The following is an 11,954-nucleotide window of genomic DNA, read 5'->3' as shown; positions in this document are numbered from 1 at the left end:
ATACAGTGACAATCAAATCCATTTAGAAAAGGCATCGCCTCCATCAAGTGATATCTGTGGGTTTATAACTGTTGTAAGGGGTTGGTGTGTCAATCCTGAGTGCAGGCCTCGTCAATGGCCGGGGCAGCACACTGATTGTGAGTGAATGACAGAGACGTCTGTCTCCCCTGGACCTCTGCACTGTGGCCTCTATTGACTGAGTCCTCAGACTGATTCCTACTCTGTTCTACTTCAAGCTGCACTCGTTTTAAAACAGGATTGAGCTCACACTGGCCGTGGCTTCTTGCTGAATCTACACTTCAGACACCAGACTCTTGATTAATTAAAACAATCCCAGATCTTACCAGAGACAGAGAGAGTCACTCCAGGCACACCAGTCCATTTACCTCCAGGATCATCGGTCTCAAATCTGAATCTATATGTCCCTCTGTCAGCTGTTCTTATGTCCTTTATCTTCAAAGTGCAGTTCTTCTGTTTATTCCCCAGGTACTCTGCTCTGTGTCGGTATTCATGGCTGATTGAACCCCATCCACTGTGATACACATATGAGGTGATAAGACAGTAATTGTTATTGTGACACCACATCACTGTCTGCACTTCATATTTATAATTATTATTATTATTATCATTAGGATAGTCATATGAACAGGGCAGGACCACAGAGGAGCCTCTCACAGCACAGATCTTGTCAGGTTGATACCACACAGCCCAGCTCCCACCGAGGACACCTGCAGAAACAGCAGCTCAGTGGTCAGTGTTGACAGTGAAGAGTCCAGCAGAGCTCAGAGTCATGACAGCCTCACAGGACACAGACAAACCCCAGACACACCGTGCATTGTTAGGAGACAAACTCAATGATTTGATATATATTGTGACAGTGTGTGGGGTTGATCCAGCACTGCCGGGGCTCTCAGGGTCTCCTCCTGCCTCCCAGTACAGGATAGATTTGCTTATTTAGTTGAGATGCTATGATAGTTGTTTGTCTAAGTCAGCGACTGGGTGTTTCAATAAAAAAGTTTTTCTCTGTGGAAATTATTTGTCTTGAACATTTTGATGTTAATCATGGCATTGTCCACCACTTGCAATTTACACTCTTAATATTTATCCATTCAGTCTTCACAATGTTGTCACTATATTACTTTAGTTTGCACTGTTGATCGGTTGTGATATATACAGACACATTTAACACAGAAGATATCTGTGATGTGATGAGATGTGAGAAACAGTTCAAACAGACGGTGTGCTCTCTAGTGCGCTGTGCGACACAGTGAGACAGAAGGCAGTGGTACCAGGCAGGAGGAGCAGAGTGGCCCCCAGTGAGCGCAGTGTCTCTTCCACACCCATCGCTGCAGCGTCAGTCCTGTCCTTCTCTCTCGCACTGCAGACACAGGACACAAGAGCTGTAGACACAGTGCAAACGCTCCTGAAATCCTTCCCCAACCCCCAACTGTGTTTATTACAAATCATATTTTTATCCCAAGTCTATGTATTTCAGTAAATAAAATGATCCCTCACCCTTTTCAACTACAGTATATAATTTAGTGAAAGGCTGTTAAATGCGTACACGTAATTTAGTAATTTTGTTTAAACGTTTAAACCCACAAATAAATCATAAATAACAAAAATAAAAACAAAACAGTTCTATATACGATTTATCGCTTCTTGAACTACTATTGCATTTATGACTAATCAACATTTCATTAAATAATTAGTGAAACATATATATTATAAGCATTAAATAATTAGTGAACCATATAGATTATAATTCAAACTTGCAATCAAACCTATACTATATGAAGATGAATGTGTCTCTGATCACACCATTCAAATGTGAGGAAACACACATATCTCCACACAAACATGTCTGTCTACTTTTGTAGCAAATACACCCTCTTGATACCACCAGCACTGCCGCCCCTCTGATGCCACAGCTTGAAGTTATATGGCGGTTTTGGTGTTTTCTTTAAATACATATACTGATAGATGACTTTTCATTAATTAAGAAGAAACGTACAATGTTATACACAGCAATATTATTTTATACTTCCACTCATTAATAACACCTGTGAAATCACTGTGACTGTGATCACTGTATTAAGAGTCACATGGTGCTACGAGTCCAGTCTGTACTGAAGGAAGACAGACAAGAGAAACAGGCTGAGGACTCGACTGTCGTGTTAAACTACAGGCAGTGTTTCATCGCTCTCAGTAGCCCAAAATGAAAAACACAACTTTCTAATTATAAATATTGGCTGTATTCAATTGTTCCACTAGCCCAGGTATTACTGCTGCTTCTGTCAATGCTATGAGCTGTTACTGTCAATGGAGCAAGAACCGAACCCACTTGGTGAATATGAATATGCTCTGGAAGATTGATATTAACAGTAGAATACAATTTAAAACCCACAGAAGAAAACACCCAACACCATTCTAGTGGACCATTCTGTAACAGAGAGAATATGACTGCAGGACATTCAGAAATGTGTATTACAGCAAAACTGTGTAATTCATCTAAATACTAATATCTAGAACTGTCTCATATGCAGCACTACCCCAGGACACATATACAGCACGTCTCATTATTTGTAGAAACATGTTGATAATAACTACATACCCCTATTAAAAACATAATATATAATAGAAGTCTGTGCTCGTATAACACAATTGGCCCCTTCTTGTATATTTAAAATACAGGGGATGTACACACCCCAAGAACAAGCAGGAACTAAAGACACTGCAGTGCAGGCCTGGCAGAGCATCACCAGGGAAGAAACCCAGTGACGTCTGGTGACGTCTATGGGTTCAGACTTCAGGCAGTCATTGACTGCAAAGGATGTGCAACACAGTATTGAAACTCACAATTTAATTCATGATTACAATTGTTTGTCCAATTACTTTTGAGCCCCTAACATTGGGGCCCCCCATATAAAACTGTGTGTAATTCCTACACCATCCACCCATTTTGGATGTAACTACCCTCAAATGAAATGAAAGTCAAGTCATATTAAATTAAAGTCTACACTTATTGTTTCCTTTCCAATCCATTGTGGTGGCGTACAGAGCCAAAATGAGGACAACTGTGTCACTGTCCAAATATCTATGGACCTCATTGTATGAACTGAAGGAAGCCGCCCACAAGCACAAGCAGTGCAATCTGAGGGAGCTGGAAATATCCTGCTCTATCCTTGCTCTTGCTATTGTACTGATTTGTATTTTAATTATTGCAGATCTGAGGCTGTGCTGAGATCAATGCACAGCTCTGTGCTGCTGTATGGTGTCAGTGCTGTATTACTCACAGTGGCTCCGGGTCCCTTGGGTTGCTCAGTGTCCAGTGTAGAGAGCTCCTCACACACAGGCTGTGCTCTGCGCTCTGACTGAGTGCAGTGACACTGCTGACTTTTTCCCTCCACAAAAACAACATCTTTATATAGCATTTAATGTAACTGCCATCTTTAAAAGGCAGAGCACAGAACAGGAAATAACAGTTCACACATATCTGACCACTGAGAGTGTCATTTATATGCTAAAGTACATACCATCTAAAATGCAACAGAATAAGAACTTGCAGTGAAAATATGTTTTTACAGACGCAAAGAAGAGCACAATGGACATTAATCAAATGCATCAACCAGCTTCGCACCAAACTGTCATTTCTACACGGGGACAATTGCTCCCCAAAATACACTCACCTAAAGGATTATTAGGACACCTGTTCAATTTCTCATTAATGCAATTATCTAATCATTCAATCACATGGCAGTTGCTTCAATGCATTTAGGGGTGTGGTCCTGGTCAAGACAATCTCCTGAACTCCAAACTGAATGTCTGAATGGGAAAGAAAGGTGATTTAAGCAATTTTGAGCGTGGCATGGTTGTTGGTGCCAGACGGGCCGGTCTGAGTATTTCACAATCTGCTCAGTTACTGGGATTTTCTCGCACAACCATTTCTAGGGTTTACAAAGAATGGTGTGAAAAGGGAAAAACATCCAGTATGCGGCAGTCCTGTGGGCGAAAATGCCTTGTTGATGCTAGAGGTCAGAGGAGAATGGGCCGACTGATTCAAGCTGATAGAAGAGCAACTTTGACTGAAATAACCACTCGTTACAACCGAGGTATGCAGCAAAGCATTTGTGAAGCCACAACACGTACAACCTTGAGGCGGATGGGCTACAACAGCAGAAGACCCCACCGGGTACCACTTACCTCCACTACAAATAGGAAAAAGAGGCTACAATTTGCACAAGCTCACCAAAATTGGACAGTTGAAGACTGGAAAAATGTTGCCTGGTCTGATGAGTCTCGATTTCTGTTGAGACATTCAGATGGTAGAGTCAGAATTTGGCGTAAACAGAATGAGAACATGGATCCATCATGCCTTGTTACCACTGTGCAGGCTGGTGGTGGTGGTGTAATGGTGTGGGGGATGTTTTCTTGGCACACTTTAGGCCCCTTAGTGCCAATTGGGCATCGTTTAAATGCCACGGCCTACCTGAGCATTGTTTCTGACCATTTCCATCCCTTTATGACCACCATGTACCCATCCTCTCTCTGATGGCTACTTCCAGCAGGATAATGCACCATGTCACAAAGGTCGAATCATTTCAAATTGGTTTCTTGAACATGACAATGAGTTCACTGTACTAAACTGGCCCCCACAGTCACCAGATCTCAACCCAATAGAGCATCTTTGGGATGTGGTGCAACGGGAGCTTCGTGCCCTGGATGTGCATCCCACAAATCTCCATCAACTGCAAGATGCTATCCTATCAATATGGGCCAACATTTCTAAAGAATGCTTTCAGCACCTTGTTGAATCAATGCCACGTAGAATTAAGGCAGTTCTGAAGGCGAAAGGGGGTCAAACACAGTATTAGTATGGTGTTCCTAATAATCCTTTAGGTGAGTGTATTGAACCTCATGTCAGATCAACGTTGTTTCAGACAAGTGTAAGGAATGCAGAGTTAGACGTGCTTTTGTGAAGCCTCGGCTCCACTCTGAACACTAGCTAACATTGGTACATGAATTATAGAGATGTACATTTCATTTAATAATCAAACATTGTAACAATTTATCAAGATCAACAATAGTTAATTTGGTAAAGTAAAAACATATTGCTAATGTGTTGTGCTCTTTGAGTTATAACACCTGGATATGTTATAATATAAAGTGGCCTTACCTGAAACTTACCACAAGTCGGATAGGAACGAAAACTGCAGTGTGGATGGTTCTCATTAAACAGTTAGAAGATGCTGTTGGTCTTCTCTCCTTTGATTGGTTGCTGGTGGCTTATTAATCCAAGCTGTCTAAGGCATACGAGACAAGGTCATTGGCCTCCATATCATCAAAGGGGTCCAAGGATTCATCAGCAAGCATTGCTGCTGTCAAAGCTCGTGCCAAGCTAGAGGCTGCCCGCACCCGTGCTGACTTCTTTAGTCCACAAACTGAGACCTGAGACACCTATCAGACTTCATCGTACTACCCTGTACAACAATACAAGAGCTTCACACATGAAAAGTGAAGACGGCATTATGGCACAGCAGCCTGTGAAGCAAACGACAGTGCTCACGCCGTCATTCCCCTGCTCAGCCATTTACATCCTCATCTACCAAGGCCACACCACAGTCACAGCTCAATGACAAAGCCAACATGAAGGATGTCACAAGATACCTAGTGCGCCAGGAGCTTGTCAACTCGGGCTCTTTATGTTTGAAGACCATCCAGAAAGCTACTGGGCATGGAAATCATCATTCATGAATGCCATTGAGGGGCTACAAGTGACGGCCAGTGAAGAGCTAGACCTCCTGTCAAAGTGGTTAGGGGAGCAGTCTGCTAAGCACATGAGGGGGATCAGAGCAGTGCATGTAGGTCGTCCCACCATTGGCCTGGATAAGGCTTGGTATACGGATTTCCAGAGGTCATGGAAAAGTCTCTCTTTGACAGGATCGAGAACTTCCCGAAGATTGGCAACAAAGATCCTACAACACTAAGAGAGAGCTTGGACTTGCCTATCTGGACACCGCCAATGGTGTTGCGCCTATTGTACAGAGTGTACCCTGCAGTCTTCAAGAGAGGTGGATGGCTGTAGGCTCCCAGTACAAGAGTGTCCTCCATTCTCATTCTTCTGTGACTAAAGAGTCACAGATGTGCAATGACCCAAGCTTCATGTTGTCATCAGGCAACACAGATCCATCAAAACAGGAGCAGCCATCCAGGAGTAAAGGCTTCGTTTCCACAAGACAGAAGTCTCACCAGATGATGCAAACCAGTCAGACAGTCTAAGCAACAAAACAGGTGATGCCGACAAGCAATGTCCTCTTCACAAGAAGCCGCATCCTCTCAAAAAGTGCAAGGGCTTTAGAAGGAAGCCTCTAGAGGAGCGCAAGGCTTTCCTCAAAGATAATGGCATCTGCTTTTGATGCTGCTCAACCAACACTCACCTGTCCAAGAACTGCATGGCAGTCATCAAGTGCAATGAATGTGACAGTGATCGTGACATCGCAGCCCTTCACCCAGAACCAGCCCCTTTGAACTCCTCTGAGTATGGTGAGGAGGGAGAAGCAGGAGCACCCCCACCAACAGTCACCATGAAATGCACCGAAGTCTGTGGGGAAGGTTAAAAGCACGGTCCTGCTCCAAGATCTGCCTGGAGATGATCTACCCAGATGTTCAGACAGAAAATGCAGTAAACATATATGTGATTCTAGATTAACAGAGTAATAGGTCACTCAACTGGTCTGAGTTCTTCGATCTATTCTGCATCAAGGGATCAGACTCGCCATACACCATTCACACCTGTGCAGGTGTGACTGAGACATCTGGGAGAAGAGCACCAGGTTTCCAAGTGGAGTCTTTAGATGGAACCACCAAGGTAATACTGCCAACACTGATTGAGTGCAACAACATGCCAGACGACAGGGCCGAGATACCAACCCCAGAGGCAGCACATTTTCAGTCCCACCTGAAATCCATAGCCCATCGCATTCCTGCTCTGGATCCTGAAGCCCAGATCCTACTCTCACTGGGTCGAGACATCCTCCAAGTCCATGAAGTGCGAGAGCAATGCAACGGTCCTCACCACACCCCCGACGCTCAGCAGCTTGACCTAGGATGGGTCTTAGCAGGAGACGTCTGCTTAGGCACAGCCCACAAGCCGTCAGCTCTTACTGCACCAATATACTTAATATCAAACGTCCTTCCCTCCTCAGTCCATGTCCTAACCAGGTCCATGTCAAAGAGAATCTAACCTTGGGAAGCACCATCTACTAGAGATCCAAGGATGATGAGAAAGTCAGACTCTCCATCGAAGACAGGCTTTCTTGGAGTTCATGGATAAAGAGAGGTTCATGGACGACACCAACAGTTGGGTGGCACCGCTTCCTTTCAGAACACCATGCCAGAGACTCCCTATCAATCATCAACACCAGGCCTCTCACTCCCATCTCCACGGACCCAGATTCACCTTCTTGCCTGACACCAGCTATGCTCCTCCCCCAAAATGTGTGCACCCCTCTTCCCCCTCTTGGCATCTTCAACAATACAGATCTTCACTGAAAGCAGTGGAAGCAGGTGCAGCACCTGGCAAACACCTTTTGGGTCGGATGGAGGCGGGAGTACCTTACAACACTACAAGGCCGCAGCAATGGCAAGACGAACGTCAGAACATCAAAAGGGGCGAGCTGCTTCTTAAAGTTGCTCGAGTCAGCCGCAACAAATGGCCCATGCCTCTTGTCACCAAGACATTACCCAGTAGTGACGGAAAGGTCAGGAAGATTGAGTTCAGGATCACCAAACATGGAGCAGTCAAGACCTTCTTGAGACCTGTATCAGAGACCATGTTCCTCATGTCACCAAGGACTGAGACTTTAAAGTTAGTGGACATTCCTTACAGTATAAGTTATGTATATAGTGGTAATCATTTGATACCAGATGGGAAGCGTCATGTCACATCAGTGAACTTTACATTTGTTGTTTTCAGCACCACCTAGTGAGGGACAGAGAGGAGAGGAAACAGAGGGAAGAGGAAGGGCTGAGGGAGAAGCAGCAGAAGGAAGTGCACAACCGCCTCCGCAGGATGGAGGGGGAGCTCCAGCAGCGAGAGGAGAAGATTAGAGCACTGGAGGAGTGGATAGCAGAGCTGGAGGAGAGGCTGAGGGAGGAGAGGGACGAGGAGAGGAGGCGAGCACTGGAGGAGGAGCTGAGGAGAGAGCGAGAGCAGAGAGAGAGGCTGGAGAGAGAGATGGAGGTGCTGAGGGAGGAGTGGGAGAGGGAGAACAGAGAGGTGGAGGAGAGACACCAGAGGGAGATGGAGGAGCTCAGGCGGCGCTATGAGGGACATGCCAGAGACGAGGCAGAGAGACACAGAGAGGCCCTGCAGGAGGCGGTGGGGCTGATGGCACAGCTCCCTGCAGCAGCACTGGGGCTCAGCACTGAGGAGCTCAGGCAGCGCTATGAGGGACAGGCCAGAGAGCTGGAGAGTTACAGAAAGACAGTGGAGAGACTGTTACTGACAGTGGAGGGAATCGGAGAGAAGGTGGAGCATTTCACTGCAACTGGGCAGAGAGACACAGAGACACAGAGACAGTGAGACAGGATCAGACAGAGACACAGAGACAGTATCACATAGAGACACAGAGTTTGGGTCAGTTGCTTATTAAGACTGTGACTCAGTTTCGGGGGGATGTCTCAGTGACGAGACTGATCTGTTTAATACAGACTGGGGGGGCTGTGCGCTGCTTTAATTGCCTGGATGGACTACGAATGTGTTCTGTTATTTCTGTGCTCTTCCAGGTTCAGCACGGACTCGCCTGTCAGCGTTTTGTGTGTTGATGTTCATGGGATCCAGGGACTGTCTTTGCGGTTGAGTTTTATTTTGTCTCCGTTGCTGCAGTTGAACATTGTTCTGAACACCTGCTCTGGGCTGATTGCTGCTGAACACAGTCACAGCAGGGTGGATGTGGGTGGAGACTTTTCCTTGGTTTGTACAAACATATCTTCCCTGGGTTTTTTGTGTGCGTTTGATTGTTTGAGGTTCGTCAAAGGTAAATCTGTGGTCAATGTATTTGTACAACTGTGTTTTAACAAGATGGAGTCACTTATGACAGATGAGACTGTGCAGCTGTGAGGTCCCAGGTGATGGAGAATGGACTTGCTACTAAATATAATAACTGCCCAAACCTGTTTGCTCAGGTATCGTAGAAAGCAGCCATGAGGATGAAAGGGGTAAAGATTGAGGCATTAACATTAACTTAACATTACAGTGGCAAAATAATTTTACTTTAACTTTAGAGTCCAGAAAAGTCAATCCAAGAAAACATTCTTGAACCAAAAAGATTCCATAAGTTCACAGAAAAGGAAAAACAAACTAAACCAGCACTGCTGGAAAAACGCTGAATCACAGTAAAACTGCATCAGGCACCACACAAAAGGCAGCACTAATTGCGAGTGACCCTTCCTCTTGACCAGCAGAAGGAGCAGACCCCATCTCAGTGTGTATGTAAAGCATTAATAGTCCACCCACCCTGTTACAGAGGGAGGGAAAAGACAAACAGCACAAACAAACAGCTCCTTTGTACAGCATCTCTGTACAGAATAATCACCAACGATTATCATTGCTGTCAGTCTAACTGGTGTAATGTTCACTGACGTATGTGAATAAACGTCACAACACGAGGTGTGTTCAGTGTATTTATTGCACATCCAACACTCATACAGGCCATGACCCATTGCCTCTGCCCTATGCCCTATACCACGCTTACCACCTTCTGACTGGTAACACTTCTTAAGGTGGGATTAACTTTTTAAGGTATTCCATCAATAACATTACATCCTCTTTCTTAAAGTAAAGTTCCCCTATAACATACCATCGAGTATAAGGCGTTGAATCTTTCCATTTACATTGTATGGACTAGTAAGTAGTATTACGTAAAGTACTGATTGTTTAGAAGACTGCAATGACTTTAAGCACAATGAACAGAACGATCCTATTCTGTGACATATGCTCAGTATGTTGTATATATACACAATATGTACTCAAGGTATCCTCTTATACTCTTCAACTAAATATACTTATAACAAATCAGGTAAGTATTCCAACTAACAACTTTTATAACTCTTCTATTACTGTGTTTAGTGTGATCAGTATTTCATAAAACATAATAATAGAATATTGCACCATATCAAAGAAAAATAAATAACAATGTGCAAAACTGCACTCCACTTAAAACATTAAACTGGTCCCTCTTTTCTCTCTCTTCTTTATTGCCATGTTATAACCAGTAGCACACAGCACTGCTGGCCATGTTTTGCTTTGATGAGAGATTTGCATTCAGAAATGCAAGCTGTCTCTTTTTCAAGGGCCTGATGTGGTTTCTTCTCTCAGTAATTATTTGTCCCGTTTTTGAGAAGACCCTCTGAGGGAATGGATGTGGCCGCTATGCAGAGTCTCCCTGTCATGACTTTAGTAAGCCGTGGCTAGACAAATGCCTTGTTCTTCCACCAGCTCAGAGGATCTGCAGATCTTTGAGGCTCCTCCAAATAGGATCGGACCTCCATTATGGCATCTGCTGAGGGATTCCTTCATGCCGCATCCCCAGTTGCTCGCTCGTCAAACAGCATCCAAACAGCAGACATCTGTGGCACTACTGCTGGTGCTTCTGCTCCATCTGATCCCTCTTCATGCTGCTGTGGTACCTGAGCCAGCCAACTGCTGGGGTTATTCTTTGAAGAGCCTCATCAATCGCTCTGGTATCACTGAAGGCTCACTTCTTAAACCTGGGGTCAAGTGCAGCGGTTTCTGATAGCACATGATTATATTCCATTCTGTGGAACTTTCTGTCCACTGATGAACATAGGATGTCCATCAACTCTGTCACGTGTCCTGTGGTTACATTTGCTTCTCTCTGGCGGCTGGCTATGATTTGCTGCAGACCCTTACGCAGGAGTGTCATTTTTGAGGCTGTCACATACCTGAAAAGAGAGTACAGTGACTTATTAGGTCAGGTTCATGTTTTTTTCTCTACTGATACTACATTCTCATCTACTGCCCATATATATATATATATATATACATATATATATAATACTGGATTAAAGTACTGCTTACTGTACTTCTCTCCACTGATCTCCACAGTGACCTGCTCAAAGGCTTCCAGGACTCTGCACACCTCCTCCACCACCTCCCATTCCTCTTGGGTCAGAGCATCAACAGGTGCATTGACAATGGCCAGGGCAGAGATGATGGCATCCTTTGACTCAAGAAACCATTTCAATATATATAATGTTGAATTCCACCTTGTAGTGCAGTCTTGTTAAGGCCTCAGCTCAGGCATCCCCATCTGGCGTTGTGTAGACTTTAGTTTTTCAGCACCTACTGTGCTCCTGTGGAAGTATTCCACCGCTGCTTTCACTTTGTCCACAGGGGGCTTCATCACCTTGAGAGCATCGCTTACAATCAGGTTGATTGTGTGGGCAAGACAAGGATGATGGGTCCATTTTAAAAATATCATGGCTTTGGTTATGTTAACTGCATTGTTGCTAACACAACAACTCTCAACAGTTCCTCTGCCAAGTTCTCTGTCGTTGAATTCAAAGCAGCCCAGAAGACAGCTAGACATGTAAGAAGTGGTTACCCCTCATCTCCAGCAATCAGTGGTAAGGCAAACTGCAGTAGCTTTTTGGACTCTTTCCCACACTGAAGCCTGTGTGCTCTCGTACAGTTGTGGAATAAGTGATTTTGAAAGGGTTTTCCTGCTTGGAATTGTGTACATTGGATTTAGACTTTTGCTTTAATTTCTAAAACCTGTCCTCCACCATCGAAAATGGCTGGAAATCGGTGCCAATCATTTTATCCAATGCAATATCAATTTGGCCTTGTTTTGCTAGACATAGACTTTGGCATAAACTGGGCCATGGAAGACTGCGCTGCTGTGTGTCACGGAGCAGGCCTACCTGACTGA

The 11,954-nt window shown here is 44.6% G+C and overlaps 1 long non-coding RNA gene across 1 annotated transcript; it reads right to left on the bottom strand.

Moving 5' to 3' along the window:
* Positions 1 to 389: 389 nt before the first annotated feature.
* Positions 390 to 3,366, bottom strand: LOC136768211 (uncharacterized). Its single transcript, XR_010821952.1, has 3 exons — positions 3,297 to 3,366; positions 1,290 to 1,378; positions 390 to 728 (listed from the first exon to the last, which is right to left on the bottom strand). It is a non-coding gene; the product is annotated as an uncharacterized LOC136768211 (long non-coding RNA).
* Between the last annotated feature and the right edge of the window lie 8,588 nt (positions 3,367 to 11,954).

Source organism: Amia ocellicauda, chromosome 14 (genome assembly GCF_036373705.1).
Source record: "Amia ocellicauda isolate fAmiCal2 chromosome 14, fAmiCal2.hap1, whole genome shotgun sequence".
Lineage (NCBI taxonomy): Eukaryota > Metazoa > Chordata > Actinopteri > Amiiformes > Amiidae > Amia > Amia ocellicauda.
The sequence above is the reverse complement of the archived record's forward strand: the minus strand, read 5'-3'. Positions and strand labels throughout refer to the sequence as shown.